The sequence below is a fragment of the Nicotiana tomentosiformis genome, unplaced genomic scaffold (genome assembly GCF_000390325.3).
Source record: "Nicotiana tomentosiformis unplaced genomic scaffold, ASM39032v3 Un00325, whole genome shotgun sequence".
NCBI lineage: Eukaryota > Viridiplantae > Streptophyta > Magnoliopsida > Solanales > Solanaceae > Nicotiana > Nicotiana tomentosiformis.
In genome coordinates this window covers 22,053-38,000 of record NW_027174884.1, presented here as the reverse complement: position 1 = coordinate 38,000, position 15,948 = coordinate 22,053, and the positions used below count along the sequence as shown (strand labels likewise).

Here is a 15,948-nt window from a genome sequence, read left to right as displayed (position 1 = left end):
GCGTAGGTTTAGATAAAATCTAAAATTTAGAGTGGGATATAAATCTGAAAATTTTTAAAATAACAATGAACTAAAAAACGTGTGTATTCACGTTCACATATAGATACGGTTACTTGTTTAAAAAAAAATAACTTACCTGAAATATTTAGTTCACAAAAGTAGAATATTGAATTTTGTAGGAGATGTTTTCCCCAAATAGAGGTCTAATAGGATGCTTCAGACATTTTGGTTCTTTAAAAATAAAAATAACTGAAATATTTAATTAACAAAAGTAGTTTGTAAATATATAGGGTCTGATAGGATGCTTCTGACGTTTTGCTTCCTTAAAAGAATAAATAACTGAAATTTTTATTTAACAAAAGTAGTTTGTAAAAGATTTTTTCTCCAAATAATGCTTTGGTTCCTATTTTTTTGGAGTTATGTCCTAAAGTGCCAAATGTCTTATTTTCATGATGCCACTTGTCAAAAAAAGGGAGCTTCTGCCTCTCCTTTAATTAATAGATAGATATTTTTAGAAAAATAGGTATCATTGATTAGAAAATATTTTACCACATTTATTGCTGGTTAATAAGCATAACAAATTTAATTTTAAAATGGAAGGTCAAAATTGGTCGTCAGCAATGCTTATTTAATATTCTTAAGTCTAATTATGATATCAAACTGTCTCGACCCCAATTTTTCACCTTTGGATTTCTTGATGACACCTAGTTTCTAAGACTAGGTAAGCCTAACATTTAATAATAATATAACAGGAAGAACCAACGGAGATACTAAAATAAAACAGAATAACTCATAAACTTCCAAAATAGTACCTCAACAACATATTCCCAAAATCGGTGGAAACGAGTCATAAGCTCTACAGAATAATCTAGAATCTCTACTGCAACACTGTCTGAATAAGAAAACAACAAAATGAAATGATATGGAAGGTGACTCTGAGGCCTGCGGACGCCGAGCAGGTTTACCTTGAAGTCTCTGGAAGCCAGCTAACAAGTCAATCACTAACGTCATGCACGGGAAAACGTACTTGGATCTGCACAAAAGATGTGCAAAAGCGTAGTATAAGTACACCACAATGGTACCCGATAAGTATTAAGCCTAACCTCAGTATAATAGTGACGAGATCAGGTCAAAACACCTATTAGGACATGATAAACAGAACAAATATAATAACGAGAAGTAAAGAAAAACTCGTTTGAACCCGATATACCTCGGGCTCACTTTAAATATGCAATTAAAGTTTTAATTGGCCTAAATTAACCTCCAAAATTATGCTGACTTTAAATTCAAGTAAGAGGTAGCTAACATTTACTCATTATTGAATGTTAGTGGAAAATGATATAGTAATACCGCATACTATGTTAGTATCACCCGTTTTTATCCAAAACATAGAGAGCATAAGCGCACAAAACTAATTGTGAATAGTTGAAACTTTAAACGGTCATAACTTTATGCTCAATTATCGGATTGACGAGATAAGGCGGTTTGGAGAAGCCAATTTCGAGAAAAATAGCCTTTTACCCATTCAATTTGTATTTTCCCCCAAATTGGTGCAGACTATATAGTTCATTCTTATAAATTAAATATATGGAAAAAAAGAGATCAAGGTCGAACTGTCTGCGATACTGCGAATGTGTATGTCAATTTCAGTGTTTGAAATTCAATTTCAGAATACGAAGCAAATCTCGTCAGGGATTAATATCTATATTTAAAATAGCATGAACTTGTAGATATGTGCAACTTGGCTCATTCGTTTATCTCTTACATTTTGGCTATTTATGTACCTCCACTACAATGGTTCAAACCTGGATGAAAGCAACGTCTCATTTTACCTATCATTTTGTATTTCAGTGTGATAGGCATGTAGCTAGGCCTTACGGGCCCTCTAATTGTGATATTATCGTCGAGCGCGGCTTGTTGTTGTTGGTCAATGCCTTTGCCAGCGAAAAATAGTGGAAATCAAAAGAGGAATTGCGTAAAACGGATAAATGAGCGTAAAGTTATGTCGTTTGAAGGTTTTACATCTTCGCACCTAAAGCGGAAGGAGGAAAGGTATTAAGAGAATTTAGAGTGCAAGGAATGTCGGATGCGATCATACCAGCACTAACGCACCGGATCCCATCAGAACTCCGAAGTTAAGCGTGCTTGGGCGAGAGTAGTACTAGGATGGGTGACCCCCTGGGAAGTCCTCGTGTTGCATCCCTCTTTTTAGGCAAAATTTATATCTTACTTCTTTTAATGTATCGGCGGTATGTCTAATAAATTCACAAATGAGTTTTAAGCAGTGTAAACGAAATAGATATTTTTTTTTACACGAAATAACAATATTTTTGAAGGTAATAGTTATTAAAAAAATCAAAAAATCAATATATAGTAAATAAGGAAAATATTTACGGGCTTAACAACGCTGCACTTGACACGTCACTACGCCTTGGCCTCGAAGGCGACATCCGTAAAATGCCTAGTTGCGACGTCGCCGTTCCATGCGGCCTAGTGTGATAGGCATGTAGCTAGGCCTTACGGGCCCTCTAATTGTGATATTATCGTCGAGCGCGGCTTGTTGTTGTTGGTCAATGCCTTTGCCAGCGAAAAATAGTGGAAATCAAAAGAGGAATTGCGTAAAACGGATAAATGAGCGTAAAGTTATGTCGTTTGAAGGTTTTACATCTTCGCACCTAAAGCGGAAGGAGGAAAGGTATTAAGAGAATTTAGAGTGCAAGGAATGTCGGATGCGATCATACCAGCACTAACGCACCGGATCCCATCAGAACTCCGAAGTTAAGCGTGCTTGGGCGAGAGTAGTACTAGGATGGGTGACCCCCTGGGAAGTCCTCGTGTTGCATCCCTCTTTTTAGGCAAAATTTATATCTTACTTCTTTTAATGTATCGGCGGTATGTCTAATAAATTCACAAATGAGTTTTAAGCAGTGTAAACGAAATAGATATTTTTTTTTACACGAAATAACAATATTTTTGAAGGTAATAGTTATTAAAAAAATCAAAAAATCAATATATAGTAAATAAGGAAAATATTTACGGGCTTAACAACGCTGCACTTGACACGTCACTACGCCTTGGCCTCGAAGGCGACATCCGTAAAATGCCTAGTTGCGACGTCGCCGTTCCATGCGGCCTAGTGTGATAGGCATGTAGCTAGGCCTTACGGGCCCTCTAATTGTGATATTATCGTCGAGCGCGGCTTGTTGTTGTTGGTCAATGCCTTTGCCAGCGAAAAATAGTGGAAATCAAAAGAGGAATTGCGTAAAACGGATAAATGAGCGTAAAGTTATGTCGTTTGAAGGTTTTACATCTTCGCACCTAAAGCGGAAGGAGGAAAGGTATTAAGAGAATTTAGAGTGCAAGGAATGTCGGATGCGATCATACCAGCACTAACGCACCGGATCCCATCAGAACTCCGAAGTTAAGCGTGCTTGGGCGAGAGTAGTACTAGGATGGGTGACCCCCTGGGAAGTCCTCGTGTTGCATCCCTCTTTTTAGGCAAAATTTATATCTTACTTCTTTTAATGTATCGGCGGTATGTCTAATAAATTCACAAATGAGTTTTAAGCAGTGTAAACGAAATAGATATTTTTTTTTACACGAAATAACAATATTTTTGAAGGTAATAGTTATTAAAAAAATCAAAAAATCAATATATAGTAAATAAGGAAAATATTTACGGGCTTAACAACGCTGCACTTGACACGTCACTACGCCTTGGCCTCGAAGGCGACATCCGTAAAATGCCTAGTTGCGACGTCGCCGTTCCATGCGGCCTAGTGTGATAGGCATGTAGCTAGGCCTTACGGGCCCTCTAATTGTGATATTATCGTCGAGCGCGGCTTGTTGTTGTTGGTCAATGCCTTTGCCAGCGAAAAATAGTGGAAATCAAAAGAGGAATTGCGTAAAACGGATAAATGAGCGTAAAGTTATGTCGTTTGAAGGTTTTACATCTTCGCACCTAAAGCGGAAGGAGGAAAGGTATTAAGAGAATTTAGAGTGCAAGGAATGTCGGATGCGATCATACCAGCACTAACGCACCGGATCCCATCAGAACTCCGAAGTTAAGCGTGCTTGGGCGAGAGTAGTACTAGGATGGGTGACCCCCTGGGAAGTCCTCGTGTTGCATCCCTCTTTTTAGGCAAAATTTATATCTTACTTCTTTTAATGTATCGGCGGTATGTCTAATAAATTCACAAATGAGTTTTAAGCAGTGTAAACGAAATAGATATTTTTTTTTACACGAAATAACAATATTTTTGAAGGTAATAGTTATTAAAAAAATCAAAAAATCAATATATAGTAAATAAGGAAAATATTTACGGGCTTAACAACGCTGCACTTGACACGTCACTACGCCTTGGCCTCGAAGGCGACATCCGTAAAATGCCTAGTTGCGACGTCGCCGTTCCATGCGGCCTAGTGTGATAGGCATGTAGCTAGGCCTTACGGGCCCTCTAATTGTGATATTATCGTCGAGCGCGGCTTGTTGTTGTTGGTCAATGCCTTTGCCAGCGAAAAATAGTGGAAATCAAAAGAGGAATTGCGTAAAACGGATAAATGAGCGTAAAGTTATGTCGTTTGAAGGTTTTACATCTTCGCACCTAAAGCGGAAGGAGGAAAGGTATTAAGAGAATTTAGAGTGCAAGGAATGTCGGATGCGATCATACCAGCACTAACGCACCGGATCCCATCAGAACTCCGAAGTTAAGCGTGCTTGGGCGAGAGTAGTACTAGGATGGGTGACCCCCTGGGAAGTCCTCGTGTTGCATCCCTCTTTTTAGGCAAAATTTATATCTTACTTCTTTTAATGTATCGGCGGTATGTCTAATAAATTCACAAATGAGTTTTAAGCAGTGTAAACGAAATAGATATTTTTTTTTACACGAAATAACAATATTTTTGAAGGTAATAGTTATTAAAAAAATCAAAAAATCAATATATAGTAAATAAGGAAAATATTTACGGGCTTAACAACGCTGCACTTGACACGTCACTACGCCTTGGCCTCGAAGGCGACATCCGTAAAATGCCTAGTTGCGACGTCGCCGTTCCATGCGGCCTAGTGTGATAGGCATGTAGCTAGGCCTTACGGGCCCTCTAATTGTGATATTATCGTCGAGCGCGGCTTGTTGTTGTTGGTCAATGCCTTTGCCAGCGAAAAATAGTGGAAATCAAAAGAGGAATTGCGTAAAACGGATAAATGAGCGTAAAGTTATGTCGTTTGAAGGTTTTACATCTTCGCACCTAAAGCGGAAGGAGGAAAGGTATTAAGAGAATTTAGAGTGCAAGGAATGTCGGATGCGATCATACCAGCACTAACGCACCGGATCCCATCAGAACTCCGAAGTTAAGCGTGCTTGGGCGAGAGTAGTACTAGGATGGGTGACCCCCTGGGAAGTCCTCGTGTTGCATCCCTCTTTTTAGGCAAAATTTATATCTTACTTCTTTTAATGTATCGGCGGTATGTCTAATAAATTCACAAATGAGTTTTAAGCAGTGTAAACGAAATAGATATTTTTTTTTACACGAAATAACAATATTTTTGAAGGTAATAGTTATTAAAAAAATCAAAAAATCAATATATAGTAAATAAGGAAAATATTTACGGGCTTAACAACGCTGCACTTGACACGTCACTACGCCTTGGCCTCGAAGGCGACATCCGTAAAATGCCTAGTTGCGACGTCGCCGTTCCATGCGGCCTAGTGTGATAGGCATGTAGCTAGGCCTTACGGGCCCTCTAATTGTGATATTATCGTCGAGCGCGGCTTGTTGTTGTTGGTCAATGCCTTTGCCAGCGAAAAATAGTGGAAATCAAAAGAGGAATTGCGTAAAACGGATAAATGAGCGTAAAGTTATGTCGTTTGAAGGTTTTACATCTTCGCACCTAAAGCGGAAGGAGGAAAGGTATTAAGAGAATTTAGAGTGCAAGGAATGTCGGATGCGATCATACCAGCACTAACGCACCGGATCCCATCAGAACTCCGAAGTTAAGCGTGCTTGGGCGAGAGTAGTACTAGGATGGGTGACCCCCTGGGAAGTCCTCGTGTTGCATCCCTCTTTTTAGGCAAAATTTATATCTTACTTCTTTTAATGTATCGGCGGTATGTCTAATAAATTCACAAATGAGTTTTAAGCAGTGTAAACGAAATAGATATTTTTTTTTACACGAAATAACAATATTTTTGAAGGTAATAGTTATTAAAAAAATCAAAAAATCAATATATAGTAAATAAGGAAAATATTTACGGGCTTAACAACGCTGCACTTGACACGTCACTACGCCTTGGCCTCGAAGGCGACATCCGTAAAATGCCTAGTTGCGACGTCGCCGTTCCATGCGGCCTAGTGTGATAGGCATGTAGCTAGGCCTTACGGGCCCTCTAATTGTGATATTATCGTCGAGCGCGGCTTGTTGTTGTTGGTCAATGCCTTTGCCAGCGAAAAATAGTGGAAATCAAAAGAGGAATTGCGTAAAACGGATAAATGAGCGTAAAGTTATGTCGTTTGAAGGTTTTACATCTTCGCACCTAAAGCGGAAGGAGGAAAGGTATTAAGAGAATTTAGAGTGCAAGGAATGTCGGATGCGATCATACCAGCACTAACGCACCGGATCCCATCAGAACTCCGAAGTTAAGCGTGCTTGGGCGAGAGTAGTACTAGGATGGGTGACCCCCTGGGAAGTCCTCGTGTTGCATCCCTCTTTTTAGGCAAAATTTATATCTTACTTCTTTTAATGTATCGGCGGTATGTCTAATAAATTCACAAATGAGTTTTAAGCAGTGTAAACGAAATAGATATTTTTTTTTTACACGAAATAACAATATTTTTGAAGGTAATAGTTATTAAAAAAATCAAAAAATCAATATATAGTAAATAAGGAAAATATTTACGGGCTTAACAACGCTGCACTTGACACGTCACTACGCCTTGGCCTCGAAGGCGACATCCGTAAAATGCCTAGTTGCGACGTCGCCGTTCCATGCGGCCTAGTGTGATAGGCATGTAGCTAGGCCTTACGGGCCCTCTAATTGTGATATTATCGTCGAGCGCGGCTTGTTGTTGTTGGTCAATGCCTTTGCCAGCGAAAAATAGTGGAAATCAAAAGAGGAATTGCGTAAAACGGATAAATGAGCGTAAAGTTATGTCGTTTGAAGGTTTTACATCTTCGCACCTAAAGCGGAAGGAGGAAAGGTATTAAGAGAATTTAGAGTGCAAGGAATGTCGGATGCGATCATACCAGCACTAACGCACCGGATCCCATCAGAACTCCGAAGTTAAGCGTGCTTGGGCGAGAGTAGTACTAGGATGGGTGACCCCCTGGGAAGTCCTCGTGTTGCATCCCTCTTTTTAGGCAAAATTTATATCTTACTTCTTTTAATGTATCGGCGGTATGTCTAATAAATTCACAAATGAGTTTTAAGCAGTGTAAACGAAATAGATATTTTTTTTTACACGAAATAACAATATTTTTGAAGGTAATAGTTATTAAAAAAATCAAAAAATCAATATATAGTAAATAAGGAAAATATTTACGGGCTTAACAACGCTGCACTTGACACGTCACTACGCCTTGGCCTCGAAGGCGACATCCGTAAAATGCCTAGTTGCGACGTCGCCGTTCCATGCGGCCTAGTGTGATAGGCATGTAGCTAGGCCTTACGGGCCCTCTAATTGTGATATTATCGTCGAGCGCGGCTTGTTGTTGTTGGTCAATGCCTTTGCCAGCGAAAAATAGTGGAAATCAAAAGAGGAATTGCGTAAAACGGATAAATGAGCGTAAAGTTATGTCGTTTGAAGGTTTTACATCTTCGCACCTAAAGCGGAAGGAGGAAAGGTATTAAGAGAATTTAGAGTGCAAGGAATGTCGGATGCGATCATACCAGCACTAACGCACCGGATCCCATCAGAACTCCGAAGTTAAGCGTGCTTGGGCGAGAGTAGTACTAGGATGGGTGACCCCCTGGGAAGTCCTCGTGTTGCATCCCTCTTTTTAGGCAAAATTTATATCTTACTTCTTTTAATGTATCGGCGGTATGTCTAATAAATTCACAAATGAGTTTTAAGCAGTGTAAACGAAATAGATATTTTTTTTTTACACGAAATAACAATATTTTTGAAGGTAATAGTTATTAAAAAAATCAAAAAATCAATATATAGTAAATAAGGAAAATATTTACGGGCTTAACAACGCTGCACTTGACACGTCACTACGCCTTGGCCTCGAAGGCGACATCCGTAAAATGCCTAGTTGCGACGTCGCCGTTCCATGCGGCCTAGTGTGATAGGCATGTAGCTAGGCCTTACGGGCCCTCTAATTGTGATATTATCGTCGAGCGCGGCTTGTTGTTGTTGGTCAATGCCTTTGCCAGCGAAAAATAGTGGAAATCAAAAGAGGAATTGCGTAAAACGGATAAATGAGCGTAAAGTTATGTCGTTTGAAGGTTTTACATCTTCGCACCTAAAGCGGAAGGAGGAAAGGTATTAAGAGAATTTAGAGTGCAAGGAATGTCGGATGCGATCATACCAGCACTAACGCACCGGATCCCATCAGAACTCCGAAGTTAAGCGTGCTTGGGCGAGAGTAGTACTAGGATGGGTGACCCCCTGGGAAGTCCTCGTGTTGCATCCCTCTTTTTAGGCAAAATTTATATCTTACTTCTTTTAATGTATCGGCGGTATGTCTAATAAATTCACAAATGAGTTTTAAGCAGTGTAAACGAAATAGATATTTTTTTTTTACACGAAATAACAATATTTTTGAAGGTAATAGTTATTAAAAAAATCAAAAAATCAATATATAGTAAATAAGGAAAATATTTACGGGCTTAACAACGCTGCACTTGACACGTCACTACGCCTTGGCCTCGAAGGCGACATCCGTAAAATGCCTAGTTGCGACGTCGCCGTTCCATGCGGCCTAGTGTGATAGGCATGTAGCTAGGCCTTACGGGCCCTCTAATTGTGATATTATCGTCGAGCGCGGCTTGTTGTTGTTGGTCAATGCCTTTGCCAGCGAAAAATAGTGGAAATCAAAAGAGGAATTGCGTAAAACGGATAAATGAGCGTAAAGTTATGTCGTTTGAAGGTTTTACATCTTCGCGCCTAAAGCGGAAGGAGGAAAGGTATTAAGAGAATTTAGAGTGCAAGGAATGTCGGATGCGATCATACCAGCACTAACGCACCGGATCCCATCAGAACTCCGAAGTTAAGCGTGCTTGGGCGAGAGTAGTACTAGGATGGGTGACCCCCTGGGAAGTCCTCGTGTTGCATCCCTCTTTTTAGGCAAAATTTATATCTTACTTCTTTTAATGTATCGGCGGTATGTCTAATAAATTCACAAATGAGTTTTAAGCAGTGTAAACGAAATAGATATTTTTTTTTACACGAAATAACAATATTTTTGAAGGTAATAGTTATTAAAAAAATCAAAAAATCAATATATAGTAAATAAGGAAAATATTTACGGGCTTAACAACGCTGCACTTGACACGTCACTACGCCTTGGCCTCGAAGGCGACATCCGTAAAATGCCTAGTTGCGACGTCGCCGTTCCATGCGGCCTAGTGTGATAGGCATGTAGCTAGGCCTTACGGGCCCTCTAATTGTGATATTATCGTCGAGCGCGGCTTGTTGTTGTTGGTCAATGCCTTTGCCAGCGAAAAATAGTGGAAATCAAAAGAGGAATTGCGTAAAACGGATAAATGAGCGTAAAGTTATGTCGTTTGAAGGTTTTACATCTTCGCACCTAAAGCGGAAGGAGGAAAGGTATTAAGAGAATTTAGAGTGCAAGGAATGTCGGATGCGATCATACCAGCACTAACGCACCGGATCCCATCAGAACTCCGAAGTTAAGCGTGCTTGGGCGAGAGTAGTACTAGGATGGGTGACCCCCTGGGAAGTCCTCGTGTTGCATCCCTCTTTTTAGGCAAAATTTATATCTTACTTCTTTTAATGTATCGGCGGTATGTCTAATAAATTCACAAATGAGTTTTAAGCAGTGTAAACGAAATAGATATTTTTTTTTACACGAAATAACAATATTTTTGAAGGTAATAGTTATTAAAAAAATCAAAAAATCAATATATAGTAAATAAGGAAAATATTTACGGGCTTAACAACGCTGCACTTGACACGTCACTACGCCTTGGCCTCGAAGGCGACATCCGTAAAATGCCTAGTTGCGACGTCGCCGTTCCATGCGGCCTAGTGTGATAGGCATGTAGCTAGGCCTTACGGGCCCTCTAATTGTGATATTATCGTCGAGCGCGGCTTGTTGTTGTTGGTCAATGCCTTTGCCAGCGAAAAATAGTGGAAATCAAAAGAGGAATTGCGTAAAACGGATAAATGAGCGTAAAGTTATGTCGTTTGAAGGTTTTACATCTTCGCACCTAAAGCGGAAGGAGGAAAGGTATTAAGAGAATTTAGAGTGCAAGGAATGTCGGATGCGATCATACCAGCACTAACGCACCGGATCCCATCAGAACTCCGAAGTTAAGCGTGCTTGGGCGAGAGTAGTACTAGGATGGGTGACCCCCTGGGAAGTCCTCGTGTTGCATCCCTCTTTTTAGGCAAAATTTATATCTTACTTCTTTTAATGTATCGGCGGTATGTCTAATAAATTCACAAATGAGTTTTAAGCAGTGTAAACGAAATAGATATTTTTTTTTTACACGAAATAACAATATTTTTGAAGGTAATAGTTATTAAAAAAATCAAAAAATCAATATATAGTAAATAAGGAAAATATTTACGGGCTTAACAACGCTGCACTTGACACGTCACTACGCCTTGGCCTCGAAGGCGACATCCGTAAAATGCCTAGTTGCGACGTCGCCGTTCCATGCGGCCTAGTGTGATAGGCATGTAGCTAGGCCTTACGGGCCCTCTAATTGTGATATTATCGTCGAGCGCGGCTTGTTGTTGTTGGTCAATGCCTTTGCCAGCGAAAAATAGTGGAAATCAAAAGAGGAATTGCGTAAAACGGATAAATGAGCGTAAAGTTATGTCGTTTGAAGGTTTTACATCTTCGCACCTAAAGCGGAAGGAGGAAAGGTATTAAGAGAATTTAGAGTGCAAGGAATGTCGGATGCGATCATACCAGCACTAACGCACCGGATCCCATCAGAACTCCGAAGTTAAGCGTGCTTGGGCGAGAGTAGTACTAGGATGGGTGACCCCCTGGGAAGTCCTCGTGTTGCATCCCTCTTTTTAGGCAAAATTTATATCTTACTTCTTTTAATGTATCGGCGGTATGTCTAATAAATTCACAAATGAGTTTTAAGCAGTGTAAACGAAATAGATATTTTTTTTTACACGAAATAACAATATTTTTGAAGGTAATAGTTATTAAAAAAATCAAAAAATCAATATATAGTAAATAAGGAAAATATTTACGGGCTTAACAACGCTGCACTTGACACGTCACTACGCCTTGGCCTCGAAGGCGACATCCGTAAAATGCCTAGTTGCGACGTCGCCGTTCCATGCGGCCTAGTGTGATAGGCATGTAGCTAGGCCTTACGGGCCCTCTAATTGTGATATTATCGTCGAGCGCGGCTTGTTGTTGTTGGTCAATGCCTTTGCCAGCGAAAAATAGTGGAAATCAAAAGAGGAATTGCGTAAAACGGATAAATGAGCGTAAAGTTATGTCGTTTGAAGGTTTTACATCTTCGCACCTAAAGCGGAAGGAGGAAAGGTATTAAGAGAATTTAGAGTGCAAGGAATGTCGGATGCGATCATACCAGCACTAACGCACCGGATCCCATCAGAACTCCGAAGTTAAGCGTGCTTGGGCGAGAGTAGTACTAGGATGGGTGACCCCCTGGGAAGTCCTCGTGTTGCATCCCTCTTTTTAGGCAAAATTTATATCTTACTTCTTTTAATGTATCGGCGGTATGTCTAATAAATTCACAAATGAGTTTTAAGCAGTGTAAACGAAATAGATATTTTTTTTTTACACGAAATAACAATATTTTTGAAGGTAATAGTTATTAAAAAAATCAAAAAATCAATATATAGTAAATAAGGAAAATATTTACGGGCTTAACAACGCTGCACTTGACACGTCACTACGCCTTGGCCTCGAAGGCGACATCCGTAAAATGCCTAGTTGCGACGTCGCCGTTCCATGCGGCCTAGTGTGATAGGCATGTAGCTAGGCCTTACGGGCCCTCTAATTGTGATATTATCGTCGAGCGCGGCTTGTTGTTGTTGGTCAATGCCTTTGCCAGCGAAAAATAGTGGAAATCAAAAGAGGAATTGCGTAAAACGGATAAATGAGCGTAAAGTTATGTCGTTTGAAGGTTTTACATCTTCGCACCTAAAGCGGAAGGAGGAAAGGTATTAAGAGAATTTAGAGTGCAAGGAATGTCGGATGCGATCATACCAGCACTAACGCACCGGATCCCATCAGAACTCCGAAGTTAAGCGTGCTTGGGCGAGAGTAGTACTAGGATGGGTGACCCCCTGGGAAGTCCTCGTGTTGCATCCCTCTTTTTAGGCAAAATTTATATCTTACTTCTTTTAATGTATCGGCGGTATGTCTAATAAATTCACAAATGAGTTTTAAGCAGTGTAAACGAAATAGATATTTTTTTTTACACGAAATAACAATATTTTTGAAGGTAATAGTTATTAAAAAAATCAAAAAATCAATATATAGTAAATAAGGAAAATATTTACGGGCTTAACAACGCTGCACTTGACACGTCACTACGCCTTGGCCTCGAAGGCGACATCCGTAAAATGCCTAGTTGCGACGTCGCCGTTCCATGCGGCCTAGTGTGATAGGCATGTAGCTAGGCCTTACGGGCCCTCTAATTGTGATATTATCGTCGAGCGCGGCTTGTTGTTGTTGGTCAATGCCTTTGCCAGCGAAAAATAGTGGAAATCAAAAGAGGAATTGCGTAAAACGGATAAATGAGCGTAAAGTTATGTCGTTTGAAGGTTTTACATCTTCGCACCTAAAGCGGAAGGAGGAAAGGTATTAAGAGAATTTAGAGTGCAAGGAATGTCGGATGCGATCATACCAGCACTAACGCACCGGATCCCATCAGAACTCCGAAGTTAAGCGTGCTTGGGCGAGAGTAGTACTAGGATGGGTGACCCCCTGGGAAGTCCTCGTGTTGCATCCCTCTTTTTAGGCAAAATTTATATCTTACTTCTTTTAATGTATCGGCGGTATGTCTAATAAATTCACAAATGAGTTTTAAGCAGTGTAAACGAAATAGATATTTTTTTTTTACACGAAATAACAATATTTTTGAAGGTAATAGTTATTAAAAAAATCAAAAAATCAATATATAGTAAATAAGGAAAATATTTACGGGCTTAACAACGCTGCACTTGACACGTCACTACGCCTTGGCCTCGAAGGCGACATCCGTAAAATGCCTAGTTGCGACGTCGCCGTTCCATGCGGCCTAGTGTGATAGGCATGTAGCTAGGCCTTACGGGCCCTCTAATTGTGATATTATCGTCGAGCGCGGCTTGTTGTTGTTGGTCAATGCCTTTGCCAGCGAAAAATAGTGGAAATCAAAAGAGGAATTGCGTAAAACGGATAAATGAGCGTAAAGTTATGTCGTTTGAAGGTTTTACATCTTCGCACCTAAAGCGGAAGGAGGAAAGGTATTAAGAGAATTTAGAGTGCAAGGAATGTCGGATGCGATCATACCAGCACTAACGCACCGGATCCCATCAGAACTCCGAAGTTAAGCGTGCTTGGGCGAGAGTAGTACTAGGATGGGTGACCCCCTGGGAAGTCCTCGTGTTGCATCCCTCTTTTTAGGCAAAATTTATATCTTACTTCTTTTAATGTATCGGCGGTATGTCTAATAAATTCACAAATGAGTTTTAAGCAGTGTAAACGAAATAGATATTTTTTTTTACACGAAATAACAATATTTTTGAAGGTAATAGTTATTAAAAAAATCAAAAAATCAATATATAGTAAATAAGGAAAATATTTACGGGCTTAACAACGCTGCACTTGACACGTCACTACGCCTTGGCCTCGAAGGCGACATCCGTAAAATGCCTAGTTGCGACGTCGCCGTTCCATGCGGCCTAGTGTGATAGGCATGTAGCTAGGCCTTACGGGCCCTCTAATTGTGATATTATCGTCGAGCGCGGCTTGTTGTTGTTGGTCAATGCCTTTGCCAGCGAAAAATAGTGGAAATCAAAAGAGGAATTGCGTAAAACGGATAAATGAGCGTAAAGTTATGTCGTTTGAAGGTTTTACATCTTCGCACCTAAAGCGGAAGGAGGAAAGGTATTAAGAGAATTTAGAGTGCAAGGAATGTCGGATGCGATCATACCAGCACTAACGCACCGGATCCCATCAGAACTCCGAAGTTAAGCGTGCTTGGGCGAGAGTAGTACTAGGATGGGTGACCCCCTGGGAAGTCCTCGTGTTGCATCCCTCTTTTTAGGCAAAATTTATATCTTACTTCTTTTAATGTATCGGCGGTATGTCTAATAAATTCACAAATGAGTTTTAAGCAGTGTAAACGAAATAGATATTTTTTTTTACACGAAATAACAATATTTTTGAAGGTAATAGTTATTAAAAAAATCAAAAAATCAATATATAGTAAATAAGGAAAATATTTACGGGCTTAACAACGCTGCACTTGACACGTCACTACGCCTTGGCCTCGAAGGCGACATCCGTAAAATGCCTAGTTGCGACGTCGCCGTTCCATGCGGCCTAGTGTGATAGGCATGTAGCTAGGCCTTACGGGCCCTCTAATTGTGATATTATCGTCGAGCGCGGCTTGTTGTTGTTGGTCAATGCCTTTGCCAGCGAAAAATAGTGGAAATCAAAAGAGGAATTGCGTAAAACGGATAAATGAGCGTAAAGTTATGTCGTTTGAAGGTTTTACATCTTCGCACCTAAAGCGGAAGGAGGAAAGGTATTAAGAGAATTTAGAGTGCAAGGAATGTCGGATGCGATCATACCAGCACTAACGCACCGGATCCCATCAGAACTCCGAAGTTAAGCGTGCTTGGGCGAGAGTAGTACTAGGATGGGTGACCCCCTGGGAAGTCCTCGTGTTGCATCCCTCTTTTTAGGCAAAATTTATATCTTACTTCTTTTAATGTATCGGCGGTATGTCTAATAAATTCACAAATGAGTTTTAAGCAGTGTAAACGAAATAGATATTTTTTTTTACACGAAATAACAATATTTTTGAAGGTAATAGTTATTAAAAAAATCAAAAAATCAATATATAGTAAATAAGGAAAATATTTACGGGCTTAACAACGCTGCACTTGACACGTCACTACGCCTTGGCCTCGAAGGCGACATCCGTAAAATGCCTAGTTGCGACGTCGCCGTTCCATGCGGCCTAGTGTGATAGGCATGTAGCTAGGCCTTACGGGCCCTCTAATTGTGATATTATCGTCGAGCGCGGCTTGTTGTTGTTGGTCAATGCCTTTGCCAGCGAAAAATAGTGGAAATCAAAAGAGGAATTGCGTAAAACGGATAAATGAGCGTAAAGTTATGTCGTTTGAAGGTTTTACATCTTCGCACCTAAAGCGGAAGGAGGAAAGGTATTAAGAGAATTTAGAGTGCAAGGAATGTCGGATGCGATCATACCAGCACTAACGCACCGGATCCCATCAGAACTCCGAAGTTAAGCGTGCTTGGGCGAGAGTAGTACTAGGATGGGTGACCCCCTGGGAAGTCCTCGTGTTGCATCCCTCTTTTTAGGCAAAATTTATATCTTACTTCTTTTAATGTATCGGCGGTATGTCTAATAAATTCACAAATGAGTTTTAAGCAGTGTAAACGAAATAGATATTTTTTTTTTACACGAAATAACAATATTTTTGAAGGTAATAGTTATTAAAAAAATCAAAAAATCAATATATAGTAAATAAGGAAAATATTTACGGGCTTAACAACGCTGCACTTGACACGTCACTACGCCTTGGCCT

General features: G+C 40.1%; 22 non-coding genes across 22 annotated transcripts; all 22 read left to right on the top strand.

The window, feature by feature from the left end:
- Positions 1-2,084: 2,084 nt before the first annotated feature.
- LOC138904012 (5S ribosomal RNA) lies at positions 2,085-2,203 on the top strand. The gene has a single exon (XR_011413260.1). It is a non-coding gene; the product is annotated as a 5S ribosomal RNA (ribosomal RNA).
- Positions 2,204-2,727: 524 nt separating this feature from the next.
- On the top strand, positions 2,728-2,846 carry LOC138904010 (5S ribosomal RNA). The gene has a single exon (XR_011413258.1). It is a non-coding gene; the product is annotated as a 5S ribosomal RNA (ribosomal RNA).
- A 524-nt stretch (positions 2,847-3,370) lies between these two features.
- On the top strand, positions 3,371-3,489 carry LOC138904009 (5S ribosomal RNA). The gene has a single exon (XR_011413257.1). It is a non-coding gene; the product is annotated as a 5S ribosomal RNA (ribosomal RNA).
- Positions 3,490-4,013: 524 nt separating this feature from the next.
- LOC138904008 (5S ribosomal RNA) lies at positions 4,014-4,132 on the top strand. The gene has a single exon (XR_011413256.1). It is a non-coding gene; the product is annotated as a 5S ribosomal RNA (ribosomal RNA).
- A 524-nt stretch (positions 4,133-4,656) lies between these two features.
- On the top strand, positions 4,657-4,775 carry LOC138904007 (5S ribosomal RNA). Its single transcript, XR_011413255.1, has one exon. It is a non-coding gene; the product is annotated as a 5S ribosomal RNA (ribosomal RNA).
- Positions 4,776-5,299: 524 nt separating this feature from the next.
- Positions 5,300-5,418, top strand: LOC138904006 (5S ribosomal RNA). Its single transcript, XR_011413254.1, has one exon. It is a non-coding gene; the product is annotated as a 5S ribosomal RNA (ribosomal RNA).
- Positions 5,419-5,942: 524 nt separating this feature from the next.
- LOC138904060 (5S ribosomal RNA) lies at positions 5,943-6,061 on the top strand. The gene has a single exon (XR_011413308.1). It is a non-coding gene; the product is annotated as a 5S ribosomal RNA (ribosomal RNA).
- Positions 6,062-6,585: 524 nt separating this feature from the next.
- LOC138904059 (5S ribosomal RNA) lies at positions 6,586-6,704 on the top strand. Its single transcript, XR_011413307.1, has one exon. It is a non-coding gene; the product is annotated as a 5S ribosomal RNA (ribosomal RNA).
- A 525-nt stretch (positions 6,705-7,229) lies between these two features.
- Positions 7,230-7,348, top strand: LOC138904058 (5S ribosomal RNA). Its single transcript, XR_011413306.1, has one exon. It is a non-coding gene; the product is annotated as a 5S ribosomal RNA (ribosomal RNA).
- Positions 7,349-7,872: 524 nt separating this feature from the next.
- LOC138904057 (5S ribosomal RNA) lies at positions 7,873-7,991 on the top strand. Its single transcript, XR_011413305.1, has one exon. It is a non-coding gene; the product is annotated as a 5S ribosomal RNA (ribosomal RNA).
- A 525-nt stretch (positions 7,992-8,516) lies between these two features.
- Positions 8,517-8,635, top strand: LOC138904056 (5S ribosomal RNA). Its single transcript, XR_011413304.1, has one exon. It is a non-coding gene; the product is annotated as a 5S ribosomal RNA (ribosomal RNA).
- Positions 8,636-9,160: 525 nt separating this feature from the next.
- Positions 9,161-9,279, top strand: LOC138904054 (5S ribosomal RNA). Its single transcript, XR_011413302.1, has one exon. It is a non-coding gene; the product is annotated as a 5S ribosomal RNA (ribosomal RNA).
- A 524-nt stretch (positions 9,280-9,803) lies between these two features.
- Positions 9,804-9,922, top strand: LOC138904053 (5S ribosomal RNA). Its single transcript, XR_011413301.1, has one exon. It is a non-coding gene; the product is annotated as a 5S ribosomal RNA (ribosomal RNA).
- Positions 9,923-10,446: 524 nt separating this feature from the next.
- LOC138904052 (5S ribosomal RNA) lies at positions 10,447-10,565 on the top strand. Its single transcript, XR_011413300.1, has one exon. It is a non-coding gene; the product is annotated as a 5S ribosomal RNA (ribosomal RNA).
- Positions 10,566-11,090: 525 nt separating this feature from the next.
- LOC138904051 (5S ribosomal RNA) lies at positions 11,091-11,209 on the top strand. The gene has a single exon (XR_011413299.1). It is a non-coding gene; the product is annotated as a 5S ribosomal RNA (ribosomal RNA).
- Positions 11,210-11,733: 524 nt separating this feature from the next.
- Positions 11,734-11,852, top strand: LOC138904050 (5S ribosomal RNA). Its single transcript, XR_011413298.1, has one exon. It is a non-coding gene; the product is annotated as a 5S ribosomal RNA (ribosomal RNA).
- A 525-nt stretch (positions 11,853-12,377) lies between these two features.
- LOC138904049 (5S ribosomal RNA) lies at positions 12,378-12,496 on the top strand. The gene has a single exon (XR_011413297.1). It is a non-coding gene; the product is annotated as a 5S ribosomal RNA (ribosomal RNA).
- Positions 12,497-13,020: 524 nt separating this feature from the next.
- LOC138904048 (5S ribosomal RNA) lies at positions 13,021-13,139 on the top strand. Its single transcript, XR_011413296.1, has one exon. It is a non-coding gene; the product is annotated as a 5S ribosomal RNA (ribosomal RNA).
- Positions 13,140-13,664: 525 nt separating this feature from the next.
- LOC138904047 (5S ribosomal RNA) lies at positions 13,665-13,783 on the top strand. Its single transcript, XR_011413295.1, has one exon. It is a non-coding gene; the product is annotated as a 5S ribosomal RNA (ribosomal RNA).
- A 524-nt stretch (positions 13,784-14,307) lies between these two features.
- Positions 14,308-14,426, top strand: LOC138904046 (5S ribosomal RNA). Its single transcript, XR_011413294.1, has one exon. It is a non-coding gene; the product is annotated as a 5S ribosomal RNA (ribosomal RNA).
- Positions 14,427-14,950: 524 nt separating this feature from the next.
- On the top strand, positions 14,951-15,069 carry LOC138904045 (5S ribosomal RNA). The gene has a single exon (XR_011413293.1). It is a non-coding gene; the product is annotated as a 5S ribosomal RNA (ribosomal RNA).
- A 524-nt stretch (positions 15,070-15,593) lies between these two features.
- On the top strand, positions 15,594-15,712 carry LOC138904043 (5S ribosomal RNA). The gene has a single exon (XR_011413291.1). It is a non-coding gene; the product is annotated as a 5S ribosomal RNA (ribosomal RNA).
- The last annotated feature ends 236 nt before the right edge of the window (positions 15,713-15,948 follow it).